The sequence below is a fragment of the Lontra canadensis genome, unplaced genomic scaffold, assembly GCF_010015895.1.
Source record: "Lontra canadensis isolate GAN:19392208 unplaced genomic scaffold, GSC_riverotter_1.0 scaffold51, whole genome shotgun sequence".
In the NCBI taxonomy this organism is placed as follows: domain Eukaryota; kingdom Metazoa; phylum Chordata; class Mammalia; order Carnivora; family Mustelidae; genus Lontra; species Lontra canadensis.
The window spans coordinates 3,393,702-3,416,900 of NW_022631045.1; positions in this window are offsets into that span (position 1 = coordinate 3,393,702).

Here is a 23,199-nt window from a genome sequence, read left to right on the forward strand (position 1 = left end):
GCAAGGAACTGGCCATCAGCTAGTGATGTCCTAGGCATGTCCGTAATCACTGAGTAAACATGGCAGCAGATCTTTCCCCAAATGGGCCTTGAGATGACTACAGCCTGGTCATCACCTATGAGAGAACCTGAACCATAGACACCTACATGCCCCTAGATTCTTGACCCATAGAAACCTTGACATAATAAACCTTTGTCACAGGGGCACCTGGGTGGCTCAGTCATTAAGTGTCTGCCTTAGGCTCAGGTCATGATCCCAGTGTCCTGGAATCGAGCGCCATACCGGGCTCCCTGTTCAATGGGAAGTGTGCTTCTCCCTCTCCCACTCCTCCTGCTTGTGTTCCCTCTCTTGCTGTGTCTCTCTGTGTCAAATAAACAAATAAAATATTTTTTTTAAATTTATATAAAAAAATAAACCTTTGTCATTTTAAGCCACTAAGTTTTGGAGTCATTTGTTATGCAGCAATATGTACCTAATACACCATCTAAAATTGAACCCAATTCGGTCTCATACCTAGGAAGTGTTGGTATCTGGAAGAAATTCTATTCCTCAGTGGAAACATTCTTACAAAATATTTGTGTACCAGTGGTACCAGGATGAAGTCATAATCAAAGATATTCTTAAGAAAAAAAATATGCAAAGGGTCTTTTTTTTTACAAATTATTTTGACAATTGTTAACATAATTTTGTAATAATTTTAATTTTACCTTTTTAACCACTCAGACCTTTTTCATAATTAAGTGATATTTTAATATTACATGGGAGATTTTGAAGGAAAAATGATACTGATGTCTTAAATCATCGAGAAATAAATTTCTAGGAAATATAAAGAAATTCATGTCATCCAAATCATCCACTATTGATTCCCCTTTTGGAATCTCCTCCCTCAAAAGACGTTTCCACATAGCTCCAAATCAGGCCTCTTCATCAATTTTTCCTCCTCTCTATTAGAGATTTAACAGGAAATGAAAAAGGAGAACAATCAAATCAGGGGGATAACAGGGCTGCCAGACCTAACAGTCAAAGGGCTCCATAGTCTCAGTACCACATACCACCCCTGAGCTTGCTATGTTACAGGTGCCTCCAATGATTGTTTTTACATATTCAGTTCTCTTTCTTATACAAGTTTGTGGTTAAAATATTCCCATTGTAAATAAGCAACGGCAGATGTGTTTTAATTCATATGTCAGGTATCATTATTGGTATCATCTGTGTTAATAAGTCTAGAGGTCAGCAACAAAGAAAGTTGAGATCTTATTACCAACCACGGCCATTTTCCTGGGAAGGGACGATGGGCTTGAGTAACACATTGTCATCTATTTGTTAACTCTACTGTGTGCTGACCACCCTAAAATTTTATAATGATTCAAGGGCAGGAAATTCTCCAGTCTTGTTTGATGATGTTTGGATGCCAAGTACAGGGAATAATTATAATTAATTTTTAATGGCTCAAGTTACTTCGACCTTTTCTTGTCCAAATGGATGCATTTTTTTTTACCTTCATTGAGTATATCTAATCATCTAACCCAGATACCAAAAAAAAAAAAAAAAAAAAAAAGTGTTACACTAAGAAAGGACTTCATTCATGAATCACTAATGAGAGGTCTAAGTGGGAGGGAAAAGACTTGAAACTTAAAATGTAGGCAGGTAACTATACAGCAGGATGAACCAAAGTCATCCTGTGTCAAGATAATAACTCTTTCCATTTTCACCTTGCTGTGCTTTTAATATAAGTTTAACATGAAAACCTCCAGACATAAAATAAAATAAAGTAAAAAGGGCAGTGGGCACTTTGAAATTTCCAGTATCTAACTGAAAAACCTTTGTCCTAATTAGCCATCTGCTATTATATTGCAGAGATTCGTAGGATATAATAATGACCCTTACATCTTTTTACTCCTTATACTCTAGTATCATATTGTCCCATTAGAGGGAGAGAGGCTGTTTAAGGGCTCTTCACAGCCAGATATGCTCCATCTGGAGAAGCAGCTATTAATTCTAACGTCTTTTGTATTAACACATCAAATCAAAGGAATCTGATAGATTGGAACTAATGGATCCTGCACCCCCCGCTTCCCTAGAATATGTCAATACACCCTGCATTTCCAAAATACTCTTCAAAAGCTTTTTTCAAACTTCATACTGAATATAGGAAGAAGTTTAAGAAAACTTTCTCAAAGTACACAATGCTCACAAAATTCACAGACTCCCCTCATTTTAAAGTTCAAGTTAATTAAATATCTGCTACTGCAGGGCCCAATTTTACTTTCTTCCAATATTGCAAAGCTCATAAAACTCCCTCTCACTACGATTTCCTGGATTATTCATTTATTTACTCATTTACTTTCTTTTTAGCTGAAGACTTTATGTTGACTCATAGTCTCAGTGTCTCTTCAGAGATTCAGAATAACATGGGTATTTTATAAGGAAGCTTTGGAAGTCTTCCATAATGTTTGCGATGCAACACTAATGAGAGACACAACACCATAATCCTCAAAAACACTATTCCAGCCCCACCTCCAGTCTCAAAGTTCTGAAGCTGTAGACCTACCCATCGCCACCCATGAGAGGCGTGGAACACACCATTCCATGGTGACCTTCAATCAGCAACCTCAGAGACCAAGTGCCCTTTCTTCTTTCTTAAAAGAGAGGAGAGCTTTTTCCTTCACTTTTATGCAACTGTATGGAGGTACTGATTAAGGTCAAACTCTCAGAAGTCCAAAGAAAAAGATATTTTTAAAAAAGTAACAATAATATTCAGAGACAAGGAACTGTGAAGATTATACATGTGCTGGATCTTTCTCTTGAGATGCATCTCTGGGTGAGACAGACATTTATATGATTAAAAAGAGCACTTAAAGTTCATGCAAACCCATTAGTTATAGACTTATTCAAGATATAAAAAAATTCCTCATTTTATGATAGACATAAAATCTTAAGTCCCTTAGGTATTTGTTTATAGATTATTAAGAACTCATATAGTGAGAAACTCAATATTGAAGTGTTTCAAATTACTTTTTTAAAAAATTTTATTCATTTATTTGAGAGGGAGAGAGAGCATTAGGGGGTGGGAGGGGCAGAGGGAGAAGCAGAGTCCCTACTGAGCAGGAAGCCCGATGCAGGGCTCGAACCCAGGACCCCAGGATCATGACCGAAGCTGAAGGCAGATATTCAATCCACTGAGCCACACAGGCACCCTCAAATTACTCTTGATTAAGTATCAGATATTATAAGGAATGAAACTGATCAACTTTGAACACAACATCTGAAACTAATGATGTACTGTATGTTGGCTAATTGAACTTAAATTTATAATAATAGCATTTACATGTCCATTTTCAGTTTTTAACTTATTAGGCAATTACAAACCTACTTGATCAAAATGTTGAATACTCCTTTGCTACCTTCCATCATCCTTGCCCTTCATCACCATGACAATCATCTTCTCTTGGATGTATGTGTGGATGGATGGATGGATAGACGGATGGACAGTTGGATGGATAGGTAAGTAGGTAGATGATAGATAGATAGATAGATAGATAGACAGATAGATAGATATACAGACAGGCAGGCAGATCTTTCTCCATAAATCTTTTCTTCATTTCTATACCACCAACCTAGTCCAAGAGCCATCACCTCCCACTGACCTCCTTCAGGACAGACCTTCTACTTTCTCCACAACACCCCTTCCACCCTCATCTCATAACATGCCCAACACTTTTCTGGCTCTCCATGCTCCATCCATACCTTCCTCCCTGCATTTCCACCAATTCCCCATGGTTACTCCCAATACAGAGCCTTTACAATCCTCTTCCCACTCACTATCTTTCATGCTTTTTCCAGTTTCTTTTCTCATTTAGTACCAATTCATTCTTTAACTCACCAATCCCCAGAAGTGTTTGATTGTACCCACATCAGTAAAATCTTTGCAGTTGCAGTCTAATAAAAAACTATGCACTCATACACAAAAATACACTAATTAACACACACATTATATATAGTTATAAGCATGCTATGTATGTGACAAAAATACATGAAAATAGAAAATTTAGGTCTAAGGATGAAATTAAATAATTATATTTTGTAGTACTTACTAAAGACTAAGAAACTTTCTTCTCCACTAAAAATATCATTTTGATAATATTTTTATGAGAAATGCAATTAAATGTGCAGTGATTGAAAGTCTGCTGTTTCTAAATTCTGTGTGTGTATATATATATATTTGTATATATACACACACATATATATGGTTATTTTACATATATAATATATATACAAACAGTTATTACAGCTGAAAAAAGATATAAATGCATATAGACAGTAATTGTCAGTAATTGTCCCTGGAGTCAAACGGACCAGATTAACCTGGCTTAACCACATTCTAATGGTATGATCTTCAGGAGGGTTACAAACTTCTCTGTACCACAGTTTCCTTACCTGAGAAAAGACAATAATTGTATCATCCTGCAAGAGTTTTGATGACTAAATGAGTGAACATGTAAGTCACTAAAGAATAGAACCTGGCTCAGAGGAAGTTTTTATTAACACCAGCTAACACTACTGTGTTTACAAACTCAGAGATAGGCCATAGCACTTTGTATCCTTGTGGTTTCACTTCTCTGCTCTTCTATGAATTATCACAGAACAAAAATATTTTAAATGGGATGCCAGCTCTGTGCCCTTGCCTTATAATCATTCTTATAAATTTCAGCCAAGCTGCCACTAATATAAGCATTTATACCTCCATAATTTGTTGGTAAAATGTTTTCATTAAAGTATAAGTCCAGTACCTCTTTTTCTTTAGTCAAGTGGCTCACAAAAATAATTACTTTTATATTTCATTATTAAAACAAAATCTTGCAAATATCATAAGCTCGGGCACGTTAGAAACATCTGTTCCTTCAACCAACTGCACAGCAAACCTCCCACATTGTGAATTTGTTCTAATACTTGTTTCTTCAAATATTAAACAGTATTTTCTTTGTGCCAGTATTTACTGCCAAAGGAATGTATTTTAGCTTGTATCTCACTGTTCTCTACTGTTCTCAACCGTTTTTATTATCCACGAAAACTAAGTGGCATTTTTGAATTCTGTTAATAAACAGGAAATCTCAGAGGTTTTTAAACAAGCGTCTTTATGCTTAATGAAGACACAGAGTACTGCATTAGGTATCACAAAACGTTAAGCGTAATTGAAAACATTACAGAACTCTGTCCTCCTGCTTTGGTTTCTTAGGCTTCCTAGTATCACCAGCTCATTTCCCTAGGCATTCTGTGCACTGAGTGGATCATAATTGCTTTACTTCAGTACGAGTCCTAGGGCGAGCTCACACAAGGAATGGGAGAGCCAGCTCTGCCATTTTCTTGTGCACATTCCTCGCACTATTATTGGTGTGTTCCTTACTTGTGATCTCCATATGGTCACTATTTTTTCAAGCAATCCGTTCATTTTGTGAGGATTAATGTGGTTTACAATATAATCGGACACCCTATAACCTGTGCAAAAGTAGACTGTGATATATCTAAACGTACCCTGAACCAGCAGAAGAGTGAGCACACCACGGGCAGCCTCTTGGTAGAGAATTTACCCCCCGACTGCAACATGGCTCAGGGCTGACACAGAGATCAAATTATGGTGCCCACATGTGTGCACATATTATTAAACAATGGTCAAAGTTGTTTCCATTCTAATTTGTGGACAAATATACGTACGTAACTTCTATTACTGTCTTGGTGCTCCACCAATGGAATGCTTTGTATGTCGGTCTCCAGGGTAGGACACCTCTTTGTTTTTTTGGTCGGGGGGGTAGGGTGGCTGGGTTTTGTTTTGTTTTGTTGTTGTTTTTCCTCTGTTGCCATTCTGATTTTTTATTTATTTATTTAACTAGAGTTGATACACATCACCTCTACTTCGGAGGCCCCTTCATGATCTCTTTTCTCAACAATCACTTCTTCAGAAGTGCATACCAGGGCCACGAGTGACTAAGGAGAAGTGAAGGCTCTAACTATTGACTCTCTATAGCAATATATCTTTTCAAGGAGTCATCACGTTGCTTGTATACTCTTAACAGAAACAAAGCCAACATGAAGATTGGGTAGACTGGTCTAGCAATCTACCTTACTCTACATGGTAGAGAGGGGGAAAAAGATGAACTGGTTTTAATATGTCATTCTGGCCACTCAGGAGTACAAATACTCCCTGTTTTTGATCTAGTGGCAGCATACATTCTTTATTTGTATTTCATTTTTTAATTGGCTTTGATGTTTTCCAAATTATATCCCTTGGCTTCATTTTGAGTCTCCTATTCTAAAATGCACAAGTTTCCCTCCAACTGAATTGGAAGATGCCCAGAAAACTGGGTTTGAAAAGAGATGGCCGCAGAATATAAAACCTGGAAATAAAATTTAAAAACAATTCAGTAAAGAAGACAAATTACAGAAATAGGTTTCATTTGTGAATCCCTCAAAGCGAAGTAACATATATATAAATGTAAGTTTGGCTAAGTAGTGATTAAGGTTGACAGACATGAGACTATCTACAAATGTTGTAAGGCATGCACATTAAGGAATGAGAATATTTTTCAAGTAGAATTCAAAACATGAAGTTAAGTACTAAAATGCATGCTTGTGGAAATACTTTTGAGAGTAGAGACTTTTAGAATAAGAAATAAAGTTCCCTTAAGGGGAGGGATAAAGAAATAATAATCACCTGTGGCTCCTAATTACATGGGAAAAAACATTCTGGAGGGTGTGTGGTAAAAAAAAGTTCTGAAACCTCAAGACAAGCTATTGGATTGGCTGAATTACTTGATTTTTCCACATCTGATTTTTCCAATTCAATCAATTTCCTACCAGCTTTTCTACTTTGCCATCTGTTTCTACGGCAAAACTCAACACACGTCTGTGGAGGATGAGGTTTGTTTTGTTTCTTTTCTATCTAAGTTTTAGTGACTCACGTCTAGGCTAAATTCCAGGTTGAATGGATCATCAAAATCCAGCATCGCACCCACATGTTTTCTAAAATCCGGGCAAAGCATGTTGACTTTCTTAATACATTACGTTTGAGCCACATAAATAGATTTACTATGCTAAAAAGCATCCAAATAGCAAGCGCCGTAGTGCTTCTTAAGTAAGGAGACAGTTAACAAGTATTCCAACACTGTTCATCTCTTCCAAAGACCAAATTCTTCGCTGTTCTTAATGCATTTGTAAACTCTGTTTATTCTAAATCTGATTGTTCTTATGCAAATGAATCTGACATACACTGTGTAGGATAATGTGGCACATGTTGACATGTAAGGATAAACAACCTACACACATTTACCATTCTGATTATGTTATGGATGATCCTGAGTTCAAATTTGTATAAGAATTCATTATGATATCACAATAAATTTCCATACAACATCCATCCTTTCATTCTTTCTGTGGATAAAGAATGCATTTGCCCTTTAGCTTTGGAAGAAAATAAATCAAAAACACAATGTATAAATAAAGACCAAAAACCTATGTCAATATAACAATCCCTAACAACCGGAGCAAAAATAATATGAGGCTCAACTGAGAAAGAGCATGAGAAATGGTTGGTATACACAAGTTACTCAACAAATATTAGTTGTTATTGTCATGAGACTTAAAACAACTGTATAAAACTCTCATTTTTGGTTTTTAAAGGAATACATGAGGCAATGAAATGCTGTTCTTTTGCACACTAAAATCATGACTCATTCAGGAAAAAAGAAAATCCATTTCAAGGCTAATAGTAACCAAGTTGCATATTCTTATATCTAATATAAAGACTTAGACAGAAGTGTGCAGAAGAAGTGACAGGTTTGCCCTGAGGTGTAGAAAAAGATCCTTTGGGTGTCAATTCAGTGTTTATTGAATTCCCAATCAAGTGCTGAGCAAGTTATTTACTTGGTGTCCTGAGCTGAGACCTGAGAATCCAGAGGTACAAAAGAAGTTTTGCTACAAGAGAAAAACACTCCTATAAGCCATCCCACAAAAATATGAACTCAGCTGATTACTATTAAAATCTGCATACCTTCAGGTACTGAATTTGTTTCACTTCAAATTATCTGCATATGATTGAATAGTTGTTGATTTCCAGAAATGCAATCTGAAATTTTAAATGTAAACTGGTGCTCTTTAATAGATTATAAACTTCTTAAGGGCAGGGGTTATTTCCTTGACCGTCTTTGTTAAATACAAATGGTTTATGAACTTATAGATTTTGTTCTTCATAACTGTAATGATAATGTTCAAAATAAGACAGGTGGGGGAAAACATGATTTGATATCATTTTACAGCCTTAATTTCTTTAAAGATTTTATTGATTTATTTGACAGAGAGACAGGGAGAGAGCACAAGCAGGGAAAATGGCAGGCAAAGGGAGATAGAGAACCAGGCTTCCCTGCTGAGCAGGGAGTCCAAAGCAGAGCTCCATCTCTATTTCTAGGATAATGACCTGAGCTGAAGGCAGATGCTCAACTGACTGAGTCACCCAGGCATCCCTATTTTTTATTTTTATCCATTCTTATCAAGATGTAATAATACTTCACTAGGTTTTAATTTTTCATTCTCCTAATAACTAGCAATGTAGACAGTATTTCCATATTTTCTTTTTGCTATATGTAATCGCTTCTTGCTGAAGTGGCCACTAAAATCCTTTGCCCATTTTTATTGGACTATTTTCTTAGTATTGGGTTTTGAGGGTTATCTATATTTTATATACAAGTCATTTATCAGATAGACAAATGATTTTCAAATACTTTGCCAAGGCTTATTGTTGTCTTTTGGTTCTTTTAGCATTGTCTTTTAAAAAGAAGAACATTAATTTTGATGAGATCTGATTTATCAATTTATTCTTTACTTGATCATGTTTTGGGGGGTTGTATCTAAGAAAACTTACTTAAGGGACACCTGGGTGATTCAGTCAGTTGGCACCCAACTCTCTCAGGTCATGATCTTAGGGTTGTGAGATTAAGCCCCACATCAGGCTCTGTGTTGATCATGGAGACTGCTTAGGATTCTCTCACTCCTTCTCCTGCCCCTGCCTCGCACTCTGTCTCCTTCTCTTTCTAAAAACAAATAAAATTAATTTAAAAAGAATAGAAATCTTATTTAACCCAAGGTTACAAAATTTTCTCCTGTTTCTCCTAAAAATTTTATCGTTTGGGGAATTACACTTAGGCCTGCAACCAATTTTGATTTATTTTTACATACAGTGTAAGTTATGTGGAGAGGTTAATTTGTTGCATATAAATGTTCAATTTTTCAAGCTCCATTTGTTGAAAAAAAATTTCTCTCTATTGAATTGCCTTTTAACTATTGTCAGAAATCAATGACCATATATATGTGTGTGTTTTGGGACTCTCCATTTTGTTGTGTCAATCTATTTGTCTCTGTTGACATGAATACCAGACTTATTGAATATACGATAGCCTTACAGTAGGTCATAAAATCATGTACCATTTATTAATCCCACTGTTTTGTTCCTTCTCGATATTGTTTTGGTTATTCTATGCATTCAAATATGAATTTTAGAAATAGTTTGTCAAATTCTAACCAAAAACTCAGCTGAGATTTTGGCAGGATTGTGTTGAATCTATAAATCAATTGGAAAATACTGTTATCTTAACAGCATAGAAGATCTTGACCAACAAATAATCTCTCCATATATTCAATTATTCTTTAATTTTTCTCAACAGTATTTTCTAGGTTCTAGGGTACAGATCATTCACATATTCAAATTTTTCCTATTTTTTTTCTACTTCATAAATGGGACTCTTAAAAAATTCAGGTCATTTCTTGCTTATATATAGACACATATTTATTTTGGCATATAATTCATGTATACTGAGAACTTGCAAAACTCATTCACTAGTTCTAACAGCATTTTTATAGATTCTGTTGGATTTTCTACATGGATAATAGGTCACACAGAAATAAAGAGTAGTTTACTTCTTCCTTTCCATTCCAGATAACCTTTTATTTCCTTTTCTAGAACTTTAAGTACAATAATAGTAAAAGTAATGAGTGAACAACCATGTTTTTTCTAATTTTAAGGGGAAATTATTCACTCTTTCAATAGCAAGTATTATGTTAGTTGTATATTTTTATAGCTATCCTTTATCAGATTTCTCTACTCTTAATTTACTCCAAGTTATATCACAAATGGGTGTTGAATTTTGATTAATGATATTTCTGCAACTACTGAGATCATGTTTTCTTCTCTTTTCCTGCTAACATGATGAATTGTTTTCTTGTTAAAAAGTTAATCGAACCTCAAATCCAAAGAGAGTCCAGAAATAGATATACACATATATAGAACAATTGATTGTGCCAAGACAATTCATTTAGCAAAGCATGATCTTTTAAATAAATAAGGATGGAACAAATGTGTATCTATAATCCACATGGAAAAAATCCTTGACCCTTACCTCATGCCATACATAAAAATCAACCCAAAATAGTAATAGGCTTAAATGTAAATGGTAAAGCCATTCATCTTTTTGAAGAATACATAGGAAAAAAGTTTTCATGACCTTGACATTTCTTAGATATACAACAGAGTGTGAACCACTTAAAAATATATTTGAGCCTTTATAATTTAAAATGTAGCTCTTTCAAAGACATTGTTAAGGTAATTTATAGGTGGACCATAGATTGGAAAAATATATTTAAATTATACATATTTAAAAAGCTTGTATTCAGGATAAATAAAAACTTTACAACACAATCACGTAAGAAAAATTACTAATTATAAAATGGGGAAAATCTGAACAGATTTCAGGAAAAAAAGGTATGCGAGTAGGCAAAAACTACATTAAAAGACATCCAACAGCACTAGTCATCAAGGAAGTGTAAATTAAAGCCACACTGAGATTTCACAAGATCCAAATTGATCTATAGTTTTAATGCCATAATCAAAACAGCAGGGGTTTTTTCAGTAGAAAGTGATGCGTTAATTCTAAAATTTATATGTAAATACAAATGATCTAGATAATCTAAACAACTTTTGAAAAGACAAAGTGAGAAGATTTGTAACACCTGATTAAGACCTACCGTGAAGCTACAATAACCAAATCCGTAAGATGGAATAATAATAAACAGAGATTAATAGAAAATAGAATCCAAAAGCATCACATATCTCCGATCAATTAATTTTTTAAAAATATTTTTTATTTGTTAGAGAAAGAGAGCACAAGCAGGCAGAGTAGGAAGCAGAGGAAGAGGGAGAAGCAGGCTCCCCACTGAGCAAGAAGCCAAATGCGGGACCTGGTCCCAGAACTCTGGGATCATGACCCAAACCGAAGGCAACTGCTTAAATGACTGAGCCATCCAGGCGTTCCAAGATCAATAAATTTTCAACAAAAGTACAAAGGCAATTCAATGGATAAAAAATATCATTTTGGGGGGCACCTGGGTGGCTCAGTTGGTTAAGCCTCTGCCTTCGGCTCAGGTCACGATCCCAGGGTCCTGGAATCGAGCTGCACTGGGCTCTGTTCAGCAGGGGGCTGCTTCCCCCTCTCTGCCTCTCTGCCTGCCTCTCTGTCTACTTATGATCTCTGTCTGTCAAATAAATAAATAAGATCTCTAAAAATTTTTTTTTTAAAAATTGTGCTAGAAAAAATGGATATCCATGTGGGGAAAAAAATGAACCTTGATTAAAGTATATAGCTTTTATCATTTTCAAAACTTAATTCAAAATGATTCAAACAAATAAATAAACAAAAAGTAGAGTATACCTATAAATGCAGAGAACAAACTGATGGTTGCCAGAGGGGTGGGGAGTGAAGGGATGAGCAAAATGTGTGAGGGGGAGTGGGAGGTACAGGCTTCCAGTTAGGGAATGAAAAAAGTCATGAGAATAAAAGGCATGGCATAGGGCACAATGATATTGTAGTAGCATTATATGATGACAGATGGGAGCTATAGTTGTGGTGAGCATAACTGATAAAGAAATTGAATCATACCACATTGTATACCTGAAACTAATGTAACACTGAGTGTCAACTATTCTCAAAATTTTAAGAATCACAAAACCATTCTAAAAATAAAGCCTAAAATTATAAAAGTTTTATAAAAAAAGTGAGAGAAAATCTTGATAACCTTAGGTTTAGCAAAGATTATTTAGATAAGATACCAAAAGCATAGGCCATTAAAAAATAAGTGATAAGTTGAATTTCATAAAAATTTTTAAAAATTAAGGTCATTAAATGAAAAGATAAATGGAGAACAAAAAAGGCATTTCTTTTGTTCTCTGATTTTACATGTTATTTCTTGTCTAGAATTCTATTTAAATTCAATTAGCCAACATAGAGTGTATCATTAATTTTTTGATGTAGTGTTCAATGATTCATTAGTTGCTTATAACACCCAGTGCTCATCACATCACATGTCCTCCCTACTGCCCATCACCCAAAAGATTTGTACTGAAAAATATACATGTATATGAAAAGAGGTGGCATGCATTATAGTGTGTGTATATGTGCACATGTGTCTGTGTATGTGGACAAACTATAATAAAACACCAGGATAACAATCATCTAACTTTGCTTGTTCTAAGCTGTTGCCTGATCCCTATTTACTCAAAGTTATTTCTTGAACCAAACCATTGATATCACTTTGAAGCTAATTAGAAACAGCGTGTTATACCCCATCCTAGAGCAACCAAATTAGGATCTGTACTTTTAATGATTGAACTTCACATTAATATTTGAGAAATCCTCGAATCCTTTTCCAAGCTGGAGTCTTCCTATGCTGCTCAAAGCATGTCCTGGGATCGTTCATCTGTCTCACAAGGTGTCAAGATCCCTGAAATCTTTACTCCCCAACTAAAGAATCTTATCATGAATATTTTTAATTCTAAGAAAAGTTATTGTCCTTCACTGAATCCTTGCCTAATTGTGGGTATTTTCAGGAAACTGTAGCTCTCTTTCTTACTTTTAAACCATGACAATAGTGGAAATTTATCCAAATCCAACTTACCCTTTAGATGCCATTATAACCTTATGACTGTCCTTTCTCCTAATCAGAAAGGACTCACTTTGTTACCTGCCTGCCTGCCCTCACTTAAGCTGTTTGTCCTTTGAAGCAATAGCTTTCACATGTATAATCTGCAATGAATAATTACTGATCACACCTTAAACACTTCCTTCAGTAGCCCTCGAGTTTTACAAACTATTTTTTGAAACTAATCTCATTCTGTTCTGGTCCCTGAAAACACAATCTGATAAGCATTTAGAGGTATCATAAACATGATTTGATACAAAATTTTTACAACATGATTTATTCCATGTATAGTATTTTGGTTTTCATTTAGCTACATTTAAAAAAAATACATCCTAAATGAAAAGATATAAAGATGTTTTAATTGTCAAATGCTATCTGCATGTTATATAACTGGAAGATAAAGTAAAGAAAAAAGGAATTGTTCTTTTTACCATTCCTTTAAAGTCATGAGAGGTTAAAGATGGAAAGAGTTGAGAAAAGAACAAAATCAGAAATAATATACATTTAACTCTGGTTAAAATTAAACTTAAAAGTAGATGAGGTGGCTGAGTCGGTTAAATGCCCCACTCTTGATTTTGGCTCAGGTCATGATCTCAGGGTCCCAGGATTGAGCCCCATGTGAGGCTCTGTGCTCAGTGGGGAGTCTCCTTATGATTCTCTCTTTCCTTCCCCCTCTGCCCCTCCTCCTGCTCTCTCTCTCTTTCTCTCTCTCAAGAAGAAGGATAAAAACTGGATGAGACTATTGATGCCTGCTCTCCTCCACACACATGAAAACATAATACAGTACATAACATCTACATGAAAGCAAAGCTGTACTGTAAAAGTTCACTTGGGATTGATAAACCAATAACTAATTAAAGATCATTTAATCATACCTAGGTATAAAATTACATGAGATTTACACTGGAATTGTCAATATATCACAGGTTGACAGGTGTTGTTGTTGTTTCTTTTTTTCATTCCAGATCATATAAGGCCCTTATTCTGTATATTTTCTCTATACCTTACTAATTTTGAAAGTGAAAATATTAACCATGCATATTTTTCAAAATGGTCCCCAACTTGCAACATTGAATTACAACTATTCATTTTAATATTTCTCAAATTAGATGCTAGCAATATAGAATTTTATGTGCTTTCTGCAGGGGTTATCAAATCCCACAGAAAAAATGGTTACTTAAATTTAACTCATCACCCCAAGATTTTTTGTTTCCTATTTCAGGTCAACATTTGACATGGCTCAAATATAATGAGCTCGTATGCTGAAGCCTGCATTTCAATGACTATATTTCTCATTTAAAACACGAGCTGTTCTGCCAAAGCCTGTATTTAAGACGAACAGATTTCTCATTTGAAGCAGCAGTAGGATATAAAGTTTACTGAAATAATAAAACCAAGTTTCTAAGTGAAAAACAAATAATTAAGAAGTAGTGAGAAATGCTTCACAAATAGAAATGTAATAAAGACACATCATTGGCTCACTTCTGGTTTCTTAGAAATATCATCTCCTGACCTTTTCTCTACTTGATTCTCTGAAGTTCTTTCTAACTACATTTTGCATTGATACAATTCAGTTCTCTTTTAACCCATTGGTGTCATTCCTGCTTTTGCACCTACTCTTAGCCTTCCTCGTCTTCTACAGATTTCTGTAACAGCTATGAATAAGAAGGGCTTGGAAAACAAGAGAAAAGAGATTAATTGGTTAGGCAACAAGCTTTTGCTTTCACTTCTCTGTTACTCATATAGGATTTAGATGGTTTTGTCATTTTCCTCTACACTATAAACCATAAAAACAAAACCTTTAAAGTTTAAATGTACAAGCTTGGCCAGAGAAACAAGTTGGCCAGTCTTAGCAATGCAAAGTTAACTGGCATCTCAGAGCTTGAGTTTTCATGAGAAAGACCTTGGCACTGAATCTTTCAGGAAAAAAGAAAAAAAAAAGTTTCATCAGGACGTGAGCTTAAAAGAGAGAGCATACTAAGCTCCTTTGACTGGAGAGAGAAAAGTTCAAATCTTCTTGTTAGTGTTAGTTCACAGCCAGATCACTCCCTGGGCTTTCATATGTTGGGAGAGAATTTTAAGGAGTCTCTTGCACCTCTGCACATTTTGCACGTAGATGCACTGAGAAGTTCTGTACTGGGCAATCTTTTCAAGGACCTTTTTATAAAGAACAGGCAGAGGAAACTGGGAACTGACTTTCGGTAGAGGAGAAGGTAGATTTGTTTGTTTGTCAGTGTAATAAAGAGAGTATCTCCTTCTGGGACAAGGGCTAAACGGGTTTGCTTATGGCTCATTATAAAAGACTGTATTCTCCCATCCAAGTACTAAAAACAATGAATACTGTTATGCTGAAAATAAATTAAAAAATGTTTAATTAAAAAAAAAAAGACTGTATTCTCCTAAATTTGGGATTCCTCATGGAGACACAAACATACCGCCTGAACAGTATTCATCTATATCATCCTGCGTTGCCCTGTGGAAACTGGGAGCATGAGGAACCAGCAGAAACATGAAGATTATGCAGCTTGTTGCATTGTGACTAATCAAGTCCTATCTCTGGCTCAGGAGTCTCATGTTCTCTGCCAACATCTCAGAATCTGTGGTAAACTAACTTGTTAACTTGTAAGCAGGGTAGAATCTCAGACCCTTCCCATTTCCATATTCCAAGTCATTCTTGAACATTCAATGCACCTACCTTCCTCAAACTCTCTGATATTTCAAATTGTGTCAGGTGCTGACGCAAATTTTGGGCCAAAACGTGCATTTATTCTTTAGTCATTCGTATTACTTAATCCACATAAAGGGCACCAACAAAACACTTTTAAGGACAAGAAAACATTGAGACAGTTGCAGTATCTTATGGCAGATGTGTTTTATATAGTAGTCTCTTCTGGTTTCTGTGGAAATAGTAGTCCACCAGCACAGGAGTCTTGAACTGGTATAGAAAAGTAATCAGAGAGTCCCACCAGGAAAGATACTTGAGTGGGATTTATCACAGTTGTTAATAACTCTTCCCATTTACAAATAGGCCAGAAGGGAGGCAAAGAGATAACAGGCCACCAGGCTGACTCTCGGCTAGTATGCAGACATACGCATGTCCCAGTCGCATAGGACCGTATCAGTTATATTATGGCAGGGATCTCCTCTGACCAGTCATACACCCATATTTGCTTTTGTCTCTACCACCATGGAACATTTTTTTCTCAACCTAGGTAGCACAGTCAGGATAGGGCATATGTAATGTTGAGACTGCTTACAATATTTTATCCAAACAAATTCTCTCACAGTGTACAGAGAACAGGGATGTATCAAAAAATTGGCAAAAGACCCTGGCTAGAATCGGTAACCAAGGATAAGCAGAAGGGTTTTTGTTAAAGAGAAGTTATTACTTATCATAAGCTTGCAATTGTCTATAGCAGACTCAAAATAATTAAAAGCGGCCAAGTTATACCAGTATCAGAAGGAATGGGTAGATGTATGGGAAAACGTAAGAATAAGACACTAGGGGACTGCAAGAAAATATTTATTTTCCTTCTCTGTTCCAAACTGATCAATTATTTCTAGTATTCATTGACTCAAAGAACAAAATGATCTTAAGCATGGGAATAACAACTAAAAGGTACAAGCTATGAGATAGACAAAGACAAATGATATTCATATTCTTTGAGAAACTTCGGTGTTTCACAAAGACCAAACTCAAAGAGCTAACAAGGGACAAGGCACACAAGTTTTAACTCTCTTTTCTGATTCAAAACCCACATCAGTCTGACCAGTATTAGTCCAAATATCCACAGAATTATGAGGATTTCAAGAGTGACAGGCTAAATGCTCAGCACAAAGTCAGACACAAAACAAATCACTGAATGTTATTATTGTTGGTAATTTTAATAGATTAGAAAAATGTCAGCAGGATTTAAGAGTCAGATTTTGTTTTATCACAGGAATTCTAGGCTCATTGATTCAATGAAGTTTTCAAATGCTTACTCCCATTCAGACACGGGACCATTGTGTCCTGGTTGAACAAAACCAAGTCTCTACGGTCAGGGAGCTTACAATTTAGTTGGAGATAGGCAACTACCCTGGCCATTTCAAAGCCATATTTTAAGGGAAGTTTTGGTGAGGCCAATGCAAGTGTTGCAGAAAAACGCAGAAGACACACCTTCCTAGTACAGGGGATTTTAGGATCAAGACATTTTCCCTAGTGGTTTCATTTTGGTTAGACACACTTACTGAGAAGAGTTGGTTCCTATGTGGTCCAGTTTATACCACAGAAGCATCTGCTTTCCTCAAATACTTCCTCAGATACTTCACTTCTGTAGACTTAATACCTGGGAGCAGCAACATGCAGAGAAATCAGCAACATCAGTGTGTGTCCGAAGTCCTATTATCTGATACCACAGAAGTCAGAGGGAACTTCTGTAGCTGACGTAGTATTTCCTTACGCTACTCTCCAGCAATGAACCAACTGTTTTTTTTTCCTCCTTGAGTCTGTCAAAGGCCAGGAATGAAAGGACAAGCTATACTATTATTTCTAAATTATTATCTGTATATTCAAAATGAACTACAAAAGAATAATTTTAAGGAACGTACTCCCTGTACAATCAAACTGAAGTAAAGCAACTTTTGACTTCAAAAACTTCCTCTTTTAGCACTAAGAACACATGTTGTAAGTAAGATAGTTTAAGCTACTTACTATGCTCTGAAGGCACATTTCAAATTCCCTTGAGCTTTTCTGCCTATAATACCTGCATATAGTTTGGAGCCAGCCCACATAGAACGAACTCCCCAGAGACCCATGAATTTGAAGAGAATGCTAATTATCATGGGGAAGAAAAGACTCTAAAGCTACCTCTCATCCTCTCTGATTCTGTACAATCTTCCCTAAAAGAGAGATTTGAAAATGAGTGCTTCTCTGTACTTTGTCCACTTCCTGAACTGGAGTAACTACCAGAGCTTGCTGAGGATTGAAATAGCAAGAAATGGAGAAAGGATAAGCAGACCGTGACATTTTTTATTGCTAAAAAAGCCACTGTGGGAAGCCCCATCCCTCATCCCGGCAGTGTATAACTCCAAGTTCAGGAAATAAAAGCACACAGGTAGACTAAAGCTGAGCCTCGCCTCTGTGGACACCCAATGCCAGCCCCACCCTCCACAAACAAGTCAGTCCCCAAGTCTGCAGATACATCACCGTCCTGCGGCTGCGGCCAATGTTGACTTTGCTTCTGCGGACACCCGAAACTTCTACCAACAAAGAGACAACCAAAGAAAGTGGGTCTACATATGTTCAAATTATTATCAGGAAGTGACCTGACCATTTTAGAAATAATCTTCTTACAACTCTAGAAGAGCAATGAATGAAGTTTTGTAGAAGAAGAAAAGCTAGACACCCAGATAATGCTCTCTGTATTTCTTATATCTGATTTTCCCCTTCTTAAAAAAAAAGAAAGAAAATTGAGATTTGTTCTGTCTGCTTATAGGCGGTAAAAATTATAAACGTCTGCTCATTTGGCCTAGTATCTCAGAGTAAAGCATTTGCTCTTGGGAACATGAGGAGAGGCTGAAGGAAAGTCTCTGCTTTGGACAGGGGAGATGAATTGTGCCCAAATCAGCGCATACAAGTCACTTCCAATGATTTACGTTCCTGAATGTCTGGCTCTTCAAAACAGGTGAGTAGATGAATATCTGTGTTTACCTTCGAGGTTTATACCACAGAATTCCTGAAGGGAAATGGGACATTGGAAATGAAACCTGATTAATTCTTATGTGAGAGGCATTCTATGCAATGGAAATTAAATTTGGAGCCTTGGGGATTGCTAGTTTCTTTAGCTCTTGAATAAAATTGGAAGTTGCAGAAGCTTTTGTGAAGTATAGTCTTTAACTTCGCAGGAAAAAGGTTAAACACTTTGTTTCTTCTTCTTTTTTTTTTTCTTCAACAGTTATTCCTTTAATAATCTTAGACTTTTCACAGGAATTTTCTTGAAAAGCTTTCATTTCCTTGATAGGTATGGAAATGTGCTCTTTAAAAAAGTAAAATGCTCTCTGTGCGCTTGTCTAGAGAAGAAAAACATACCCTTTCAGGGGAGAACAGGATGGGCTCTCTGCATAAAGAAAAGAAACTAGCATTCATGAGAAGATATGCCCTAGATACTCATATTAACACTGTGTCCTAGATACCCATGCTGTATGTCCTAGATACTCATATTAACATTATGTCCTAGGTACATATATTAACCTTGATAACCTCAAGAATTTAATATTGATAAAGTATATATTGATGGAGAATATACCAGCACACTAATTTCAAAGGATCATGCTTTAGAACTCGTCTGGTTGTCATTATTATTTTCATGATCACTATCATTAGTTGTAGTAGGAGTGGTAGTCATAGTGGCAGTATTTGGCTATCTATGGTGTTTCAACCCTATAGGACAGGCAAGTTATATAAATCACTTCTAATCTTAACAGTGGCCCTGATATATTATTATTCTCACTTTATAGATGGGGATACAGAGTTTAAGCAAGGGTCTGAGATCTTCTTGAAAAGCTCAACTTGAGGAATCATGCTTTACAAAGAGACAAAGTCAGGAGGGAGGGCAGTTGGCCAGAATGGGAATAAGACTATCTCCCCCAAAATGGCACAGCAGTTTTAGGACTATAAATGTTAAGTCTGTAAACTTAAGTATGCAGGCAGTGGAATTGTATTTTTCCAAAACTAAGCCAAATTTCTACTAAAAATATAGAGGAATACTCTTTTCCACTGGTGCCAGATGGTTAGTCTCTGTCTATGAAGCAGAGCTTCAGCTACAATTTGGGGAAGAGGCTTCGGCAGTGAGAAAGTCTAAGAGGGTGGGGAGGTGCCCAGGCCCTGGCGGTTTACCCGTCTGCGTTGGTATTCATTAAGACATGCTTATTCCTTCCAGCCTTTGACTATAGGGCCACATGGGCATAGCTTTAACATACTGGGCTGGGCAACCAAGGTCTGCTGGCTTCCTGGGCCATGTCCATTCTGCTGCTGAGTGAATGGGAATCGTCCCTTTTTTGTCCTTCACATGATACATATATTTAAGGCCAGCCTCCAGAGATTCCCCAAAGGATATTGCTTCCAAGCTCCACAGTAGAAATGATCACAGATTCTCAATTTATCAGTGGTTAAGGAAAACCAGCAGCATCATGGGTAAGCTGCTGACCTGGCCTCATCCTCTGTAAACCTGATACAGGTGCAAAACACCATCTGATAATAGAAACAGTCCTCCTCCCCCAGACCCCACAAATAAAGTAAAAAATAAATAAATAAATAAATAAATAAATCTCGTTTCTAGCTAGAACTGGTATAGAATTGAATGAGAATAAGAATACAGGTATAATGCTTCATACTGAGTTGCTCTAGGAAATGAAGAAAGGACATAAAGAGACTTTGAGGAATACTTTGTAGGATATTCTAGCAAGTGCCAGCTTTGAGGTGAGAGTCAAGACCAATTCCTGCACCTCCAACTATCTAGCTGGTCTGCCTATGAAAAGTTTCTCAATTTACCTCTTGATGGTGCAGTATCCTCATTACAAAGCAGCACGAGGACAGCTTCATTACAAGGGTTTTGTGAAGATTTAGTATGAACCAGACCTAAAACTGTTACAGAGCTCTCATAGGTCAGGCACTGTTGGCAGGGCTTTGTGCCTAGTAACTCAAGTAATCCTCACCCAACTACAGGAATAGACGTTATTATTATCCCACAGTCCAGAGATATAGTAACCACAGTCCAGAGATATCAAGGAATTTATCTCACGTAACATGACGATGAAGTAGCAGAGTCTAGTTTTTTCTCTCAGGGAACTCTGTACTAGAGCCTGTCTTGCCAGCTTCTCTACCATGCTGCCCTTCCACTGTGACCAGAAGTGTGTTGCCATGTAATGAATCATCCAAATCAGGATCCTTCAGAGTAAAACTGGCACTAAAATAATGACACTAGGACAAGTTGTGTAAACAGAGATTTTCCTGGGGATAATAGAACATGGGAGCATGTTAATCATGTGGCCCTCAGCACGTCACATAAAGGGCCTTACTCTCCAAAACAGAGAAAGAGTACTTATATATGACCTAGAGCATGAGTCATATTTTCATATATTCCACTGAAGCCAAAACATGGCAAAGTTTTCATCCACAGAGTGGCAAAAACAAAATTAAGCAATATCTTTGCGGGAACTATGTCTCACCACAGTATCAAATTTCTCTTCTATTCCAACTGGCAATCACCTCCCCTGATGCCATTCTCTCTCGCTGTCAGTATAGGCAGAGGCTGTCTCAGCATCTTTGCAAATCATACCACTAATCTCCCTATCAAGAAATCAATCCAGGTCCTCACTTGAAACTGAGAGCAATTGGTTAGGCTCCTCTGTCAAAGGCTTTCCCATTGAAGGCTCTCCTTCATTTCTCCCTGAAGCATTACTCATCTTCCACCTGGGAAGCTCCTCTCTCTCAGTAATCAGAAGTCTGTGGTAGGTGGGACAAGGAAAGCTGCCCAGGGAGAGGCTGAATGGTTCTTCTTGATCCTCACTGCTGAACTGCTATTTTTCCAGCCACAGTTCACATTTATTTAAGTTATCTTGCAACACTGATGACTCACAGTCTGTCTGGCATTCAAAATAAATTAACCAACATCAATCAATGCATACGTATTGAACACCTATTTTAAGCACACGGGGAGCCCAACCACCGTTCTTACATAGCCAATTATTCCCCATTGTGCTGATGAAGGGTTTGCTTTTCTTCCTAGGCCTGCTGCTCTGTCCTTGCCCGCACTGACCTTCACTTGGGTTGTCTTGACATCCTGCCCAGATCAACAAGGGCACTTCAAATTTTGATCCAGGCTTACTGGATGTTGGCCATTCTCCCATATCTTGATGCAAATAGAAAATGAAATGAAAATTTTCCTTACTGATTCTCAGTACCTCCCAGTAACTATTCACCATCCTGAGTCCAGGAATGAAGGGTACAGCATAATGCAATGGATTCAACATAGGTATATTAGTTATCTCTTGCTACAAAACAAAGTACTCGAAAACATAATAGCTTAAAATAAAAAAAAATTTTGATATTTCATGTACTATGAATTAAGAATCTGGGAGTAGCTTTGTCGAATGGTCCTGGTTCAGAATCTTTCATGAGGTTGTAATGATGATGTCAGTCAGCATTTCTATCTTCTAAAGGTCTGGTGGGCTGGAGGGTCGACTTCCAAGATGGTTCACATGTCTGTTGGCTGGAGGCCTCGGTTCCTTATCACCTGAACATCTTTATACGTGGTACTTGCTCCCCTTAGAGAAAGTGATCTAAGAGAGGAAATAAGAAGAAAGCTATAGTGCCTTTTATCACCTTGCCACACACTGTCTCTTCTACCATATTCCATTCATTAGAAGAAGTCACTAAGCTCAAGGGAGAGTGGAAATAGGCTCCATCTTTTGGAGGGAAGAATGTCAAAGAATTGTGACTGTATTTCAGGATCACCTCAGTAGGTGTATTAGTCAGGGTTCTCCAGAAAAACAGACCCAGTATGACATCTATCTACCTACCTACCTACCTACCTACCTAATATAAGGAATTATATTACAGAGGCTGGCAAGTTCAAAATTAGAAGAGTCAATGTCCCAGTTCTAGTCCCAAGGTCAGAATGTGCTGTGGAACCAGGAAGAGCTGATGTCCCAGTTTGAAAACCATCAGGCAGAATTTTCATTTACTCAGAGGCGGGTCAGCCTTTTATTCCATTCAGGCCGTCAATTGATGGGCTCACCTACCTTATGGGGGACAATCTCTTTTACTCAAGTCCACTGATTTAAATGTTAATGTCATCCAAAAAAAAATCCTCATAGAAACAGAAGAATAGAGTCTGATCAACTATCTGGGGACCCTGTGGCCCAGTCCACTTGACTGGGCCATCATAGCTGGCATTCAAAACTATCCATTAATAATGATGCATTTGTTTTATTACTCCAGAATTTCATCAATTGACTGACCCATTCTCAGGAAAACAATGACTCTTATTTCAATACAATATTGTAATTTGCAAACCACTTCTTCAAAGCTTCAGTAATTTTAAATTTCACAACCCTGATGAAAAATTAAGGTCCAGAGAGGTTAAGTAACTTGTTCAAGAACTCACAGCTAAGTAGATAAACAAAATCAAAAATCAAAGG